This window comes from Carassius auratus, unplaced genomic scaffold (genome assembly GCF_003368295.1).
Source record: "Carassius auratus strain Wakin unplaced genomic scaffold, ASM336829v1 scaf_tig00033074, whole genome shotgun sequence".
In the NCBI taxonomy this organism is placed as follows: Eukaryota; Metazoa; Chordata; class Actinopteri; order Cypriniformes; family Cyprinidae; genus Carassius; species Carassius auratus.
In genome coordinates, this window is record NW_020526045.1 from 24242 (window position 1) to 31591 (window position 7350).

A 7350-nucleotide genomic window follows, 5' to 3' on the forward strand; every position below is an offset into this window, starting at 1 on the left:
GTTGTCTGTGCATTTTTACTCTTTCTTTGTCTTACTTATGTTTTCATTCTATCAATCTCTATCACTTTGGTGATGGCATGCTGAGATGCAATCCTCTTCGACGGGTGATTGCGCTGTGAATATTTAAAGACAGAGAGAAAGACAGACCTCTACAGTGAACAGTTTATAGGTTTAGTACTGTACAGATCCTCTGATAATTACAAAGCAAATGTATACTGATCAAATGCATCAAACACACACACACACACACATATACAGTACAGACCAAAAGTTTGGACACACCTTCTCATTCAAAGAGTTTTCTTTATTTTCATGACTATGAAGATTGTAGATTCACACTGAAGGCATCAAGGGCTATTTGACCAAGAAGGAGAGTAGATGACCTGGCCTCCACAGTCACCAGACCTGAACCCAATCGAGATGGTTTAGGGGTGAGCTGGACCGCAGACAGAAGGCAAAAGGGCCAACAAGTGCTAAGCATCTCTCGGGGAACTCCTTAAAGACTGTTGGAAGACCATTTCAGGTGACTTTTGATTAAAAGTTTGTTTAAAAGTTTGAAGTTAAGGCCATTAAAATTAGATTTCATGAAGATAACATACAGTATAGCACTGTTTGTCACGGTTTGCAAGGTTCATGGCACAGTCTCTTCATAAAAGCACTGTGGAAAACCACAGATGTCCAGGCTAGTTTCTTAAAAACAGCAAATTGCCTTGACAGTTCTGTATATTCTGCTTTGTTTATGTCTGTGAAATTTGCCCGAAGTATACAATTAAATGTAATGAACCAAATTCAACACTGTTTTCTCCTAAAAAAATGTTTCCTATATTGAGCCAAATGGAATACTGAGGCTTTAATTGAGCTTTTATTTTCTGGCTGAATAAACAATTTGTACCAGAATATTGTTTTCGTTATGCAAAATAGTCATAAACTGTGGCTGACTTACAGAACAGTACTCTGAATCATTTTATTGGTGACTAAAATCACAAGACATTAAAAGCACAGTTATAAAATAATTAGGGCTAAGTTAACTTGCTATTATCCCGTTAACGCGACAACTGATTAACGCCGACAATTATTTTTATCGAGCATTAACGCAGTTTTTATTATTATGAATGTCCATTGCTCACTGGCACACACATACAGACAAATCATGGGTCACAGGAGGGATGCTCCCGATCAAATTATTTAGGCTTAGCTACATTCACAAACCACTGTCCACTTTTATTTTTAACATAAAAGAATGTAATGAGTTCATAATCATGACTTTATAAGTTGGAAATAGGAAGTTTCAGGCATTTATTTTTGAATATCAGTAACATGTACACTTGTTATCCATGCCCTCTGTGGTAAATTACGTGCATGGAATGTGTTCAAGAACTTGGTATATAAATACTAAATTTGCATTCAAAATACTAGGAAACATTAGTTGTTTATTTAAACAACCCCCGCAAAAGTGGGCTACCTGTTCAGTCACATTTCATATCGGTGCATGATATGAATGCATTTAGAGGAACAGCATTCAGATGACCTTTACACAGCCATATGACTTTATGAATTCTTAACAAAATCCTGAAATAAGTTTTTCTAAACCCCTATTGGGATGCAGAGGCATGCAGTTTATTTCCACTGAAAAACCTAATGCAGCGCAGAACTCAGGCAGAGTTAAGCTGTCTACTGGCCCTGCACAAGATACACACAGCTTCCCCGTGGATGTTTAAAATGCATCCTGAGAAATGACTTGGAAAGCTGGTGCTATGAAGCTAAAACACTTCTTAAAAGGTATTTGCATGCAATCATTTCTCTACACACATCACATTCACTACTTACCAATAATGCTGTTTCAAGCTTGCTTTATAGTAAAACACATTGCACATCTTCTTTGCCTATGCAATTATATTCTGTTGTTGGTTTTTGAGCATATTCAGCAATTGCCTGAAGGAATAGTTCACCCGAAAAATGAAAATTTGAAGAACATTTTCTCACCCTCAGGCCATCCAACATGTAGAAGAGTTTGTTTCTTCATCGGAACAGATTTGGGTAAATTTAACATTACATCACTTGCACACCAATGGAGTGAATGGGTGCCATCAGAATGAGAGTTCAGACAGCTGATAAAACATCACAATAATCCACAAGCAATCCGCGTGACTCCAGTCCATCAATTAATATCTTGTAAAGTGAAAAGATGCATGCTCATAATAAACAAATCCATCATAAAAGCAATATGTTTTTGACTTCAATCCATTGCTGCGAGCTAAAACATGAGTCCTCTATCAATAATACTGATTTCTCCAGTGAAAAAGTCATCTTGTTTGAATCAGGAGAGAAATTTGGCAAACAGTCCAAAACACATCTGGACAAATATATCGGTGGTTTGAATGTGAGAGGGCAACAGGGGATGGACATTTTCACTGGAGAAAGCATTATTATGCATTATGTATTGGCATTTTTGCCAAAAGCAAAGGTTTGAAGTAGCTGACGGCAACCATTCACGGCAGAGGATCCAAAGATGAGCAAGTCATGAAATGCTTCATTTCTCCAAATCTGTTCTGATGAACTCATCTACATCTTGGATGCTGAAGGAGAGTACATTTTCAAGATTACAAAATACTTAATGGTACAAAAATGATGTATAAAAAGGGTAAAAAATTACTTTCATTGGCTCTTTCATACTTGAATGATTGGAATGAAATTCTTTCGTGTTGTATACTGTATATAATGTAATGTATATTGTACACTCCGTATAATATGCAATATAAATGTGCTACACTGTATTCATATCTATAATTTGGCCCAGGCCAAACTTAATAAAACAAACTGAATTAACACCTCTGAAAGTCTCATGAAAATACGTGTTTATCAGTCCTTGTGATCCACGGGGTGTTTTGTGGACCCGTTCAAAGAATCGGTTCGTTTTTATTCACAAATACAGAGGTTTTATCTGCTCCACTGAATCAATAAAGGAGACATTACAAGTCATGTCTCTCCAGAAAACACACACACTCACAAACACTCTCCAAAGCCATTAATTATCAGTCTGTGAGTATCTTATGTATTCTCTCCCAGCACTCACAAACAAAACTCCCTCCACTTTAATTATATCAATAAAGATAACATACCAATTTAAACAAATGTACGGGAGATTGAGCCATGTGGAGAATTAGCAATATAAATAGCCATTAAAAATGCATAACTGTCAATTAATGCTCTTGTAGAGTTGCAATTATGCAGTCTCAGTGACCTTGCATCTGTCTTTTCCATTAGGAAGACCTCTCTGAGAAATGAAGTGTCATGTTCCATACGGGGCTCTATCCCACCAGATAATGAAATAAAAGGAAGAGAGGAATAAACACATCTTTAATGAATGCCCTGAGAACGAGGCTGAAAGAGAATTTGCGATGCTGGGAAAGAGGTCAGCACACCTGGAGATGGTTCAGTTGATGAAAAAAAAACTGACTGTAAACTGATCTTTTCATTATTGTGGCATAATTGACATTTACAAAACCTGGGTTATGTCTTTCTAAACTCCGTACTTAACCCCGAGCATTAGAACGGTTCACACTTGTAATTCTGAAAAAGGGTTTGCACCAGAGTTATGAAACCCTGCTCCAGAGCTTCTGCAGTGCTGAGCTCTCATTGTGTAAAAGGATGTGGTGTTGTTGTTATATACTAACAGTAGATATGCTAGATGATTAGCAACAGACAGTCAATGGCATACCTCACATTCACGAGTTTTAGACAGTCACAGAAACACCACACGTAATATAAAAAGCAGTTTTAGTTTTTGGGCAGAAAAAAAGTCAGATGTTGAAGGAAAACAAAATTGGAGTAAAGAAAAGACTTTAAAGGGGTCATATGATGCGATATAAATATTTCCTTTCTCTTTGGAGTTTTACAAGCTCTTGGAGCATGAAGAAGATCTGTAAAGTTGCAAAGACTAAAGTCTCAAATCCAAAGAGATATTCTTTATCAAAGTTAAGACTGCCATGTCATATGACCCCTTTTATTCTTACCTTATACAACTTTTGCAAACACACACACAGAGCTCCTTTTTACAACAGCAGTGGAGTGGCGGCACGTTTGTTTGGTGCCCGGGAGATGACATGGTTGGTTCACTTAGTTTTGTCATGGCCACAACATAATAACTCATGGGAACGTTATAAAATGCTGTGGCCATGAGATATAAATTCGTGGATAAATGTCATATTTACTTGTGGGAACGACATCCTTATGTCGTGTCCTTGAGATGTTTTTTTTTTGAGGGAACGACATCCATTTCTCGTGGCCATGATTCTTAAAAAATAAATATATATATATATATATATATATATATATATATATATATATATATATATATATATATACCTAATAAGTTAATGTAATAATAACAATAATATACAGATATTAAATTAAATGTTTAATGTTAATAAAAAATGTTTTATCCATTATTGATAATCCTGGGTTGCTATGGTAACAGTTTTTTTTTACACATTAAACTCGTTGCCATGAGAAAAATATGTCGTTCCCTCAACAAAAGAAGCTGTGGCCACGAAAAATGGATGTCATTCCCTCAACATAGCATCTAGAGGCCACAACATAAGGATGTTGTTACCTCGACAAAATGATCTCGTGGCCACAACATAACATGACATTCCCACAAGTTAATATGACGTTGCCACTTATTAATATCTCGTGGCCATGTCATATCATGTTCCCACGGGTTTCACAATAATGGACATGGAATGTCGTAGTATACGTAAAGCAATTGAAATAATGGAAAGGAGGATTTAGAACCTCCAATGACAACTGGAAGGGCTACATTTGCTCCAAGTGTCTGCACGTCAGCGTCCGTATATTTATCGCTGTTCATCATACTTGTGGAATAAGTTACACAGCGTTTCAAATCATGGCGGGTGAGGGCTTTTCAAGTGAGTCTGGCCCGTCAATGTCTACTTACATCACTGTTAGTACCAGTTGTGCTGGTTAGACTCTGCTCCGGAGTAGGAGCTAATTTGGTTCTCGAAAAAGGCAGTCTGGTACTAATATCTCCTCTAGTTCCTGTGGTGCAAAAACACCCAAAAGTGGGTAGTTCCACAATTATGCCTGGTACTATGAAAAGGTTCCTGAAATGTATGAAAGGCCCTTAAGTGAACCGACAATTTCATCTCCCGGGCACTTTACATTTGACCAACGGCTGTGCCTCATTATAAAGAACGCTCTAAGGACGAACATATCACTCGCCTGACTTCAGCTTTTCCAAGGTCTTTATTGAGTGCATTTCAGTACAATAGTTCTCATAAAGTTACAGTTTCAAATTCTGACATACTCATCACACGAAACGAGAGTTAACTATACAGCCTCGGTGAGGTGGGGTGGGGGGGGCTTTCCTTCGTTCGGTATCTACAAAACAGTGTGAGCCAGTATCCATGCCATGCTAGTAATATCAACAGTTTCTTGAACCCTTTGACTCTCTGGCTTTCAATCTCGGTTGCCAAAATAATGCTCTATCATTTTAACATGAATGTGTCATTTGAAGCGCGCGAAAGCAAAAAGAACAATACAACACATAAGCTTGTTCCTACAGGCGATGTCAGACGACGCTTTTGTTTGTTCCAAACTTGCTTTTTGGTTGCGCTTGTGAAGCCTGAGCCGCGCTAGTGAACACATGCACCGCTCAGACTTCAGTTGGCACGGTAACAGGCAGCATCGCCGCTGATCCACTGCCAAACGCGCACCAGCCTCCGCAATGTGTCGACACTCCAGGCAAAGAGCGATAAAATTAGACTCAAATCATTCCCTTTCATTCTCTCACTCCCTGCCTGTTCCCTCAAACCTCCGAGAGGAGGAGGATACCCTTGCAAGAGATTAAGATTATCCTTGATTCAATTGTTCGACATGTGCAAAATTAGAGTTTAAAAGAGACACATTCGCATTAGAAATAATAGCGTTCATGTACATATTCAATTATAAATCATATACTACATCTGTAATGGTTGTACGTGTGTGTTAAATTATGATTAAGCTTCAGTCTGTCTATGCAGATGGTGAAGTGCTGCCATTATTGGGCCAGTATATATATTAAGATTATTAATTTAGCGTGTACAGATGACTGAGAAATGGCAGATCAGTTACAAAATGTAACGTTTTTAACTGGACAAGTGTCTGGTCTGTATATGACTTTTATCTATTCATGTATTTATTTTTAAAGAAGTATCTTCTGCTCAACAAAGCTAAATTTGTTTGAAAAAAAAAACAAAAACTGTAAAAGAACATTCCATTGTGAATAAATATTATAATTAAAGTCATTTTCTATTTACCATTTGAAATATTCATTTAACATTCCTCTTGAGTGTCTAGGGATCATTTAGAAATAAATATCCTTTAGAATTTAATATGCTGCTTTGCTGCTCAATAATTTTTCTTATCCATGCTAAAATATTTTTTTCCCAAGATTCTTTGACAAATGTATATTTGTATAAACTAGTCTTTACTGTCACTTTTGATCATTTAAAAGCATCCTTGCCAAATAACAGTATTAATTTCTTCAAAAATATGACCCCAAAACTGTTGAATTGCTGTATATATTAGGGAGACGCCAATATCATGTGTAATTATATTATATTAAGCCAATAAATTATGGATAATATACATTATAAAAATAAAAAAAAAACTCTATCCTGTTCTAGATATTAGCATTTTGAAAAAACCATATTGCTCAACCACTATTGTACTTTAAGCCCTCTCTCTTACAGTCAACATGAAATGTCATTTGCAACCCATTGCACTTCAATATGCAGTAATTATAAATGAAACAGGATACGATGATGGGACTTAATTTTAACCACCATGATTAGACTGTGAAAAGAATAGAGAATAATTCACGTGGTTGGAGGGAGAAGTGGAAAGAAACAGTTAGAACTCAAATAGTGTCACATTTTAATTTCATGCTGAGTTAATACTTCAATCTCTAATGTCTGTCACTTTCTTCTTTCTTTATTCCCCATTTCTTCTCATTTCTTTCCCTATCCTGCACTCTACTGTCTCTCGCTCATGCTTTCTCTTTCAGTCTCTGTCTCACTCCCACTCATTCATCACTCTCCTCAGTCTGTGTGCTGTACCTGCAGGTATCCCAGCATGCTCCACCCTCCCCAGAGTGTCCACAGCGATGAGAGCAAGTCAGCCATTTTTCAGCTGGGCCATACGGCAGGACGCGGGACAGCTTGGTTACGCCTAACTGCGAACGAGCTGGACGCAAGCCATGGTGAGGATACTATGTGATCATTAATTGAGCTGCCTCTGGTCCTTTGCGCAGGGGAAGACATCCTTATCTAGTGCTAACGCTTGTGTAAG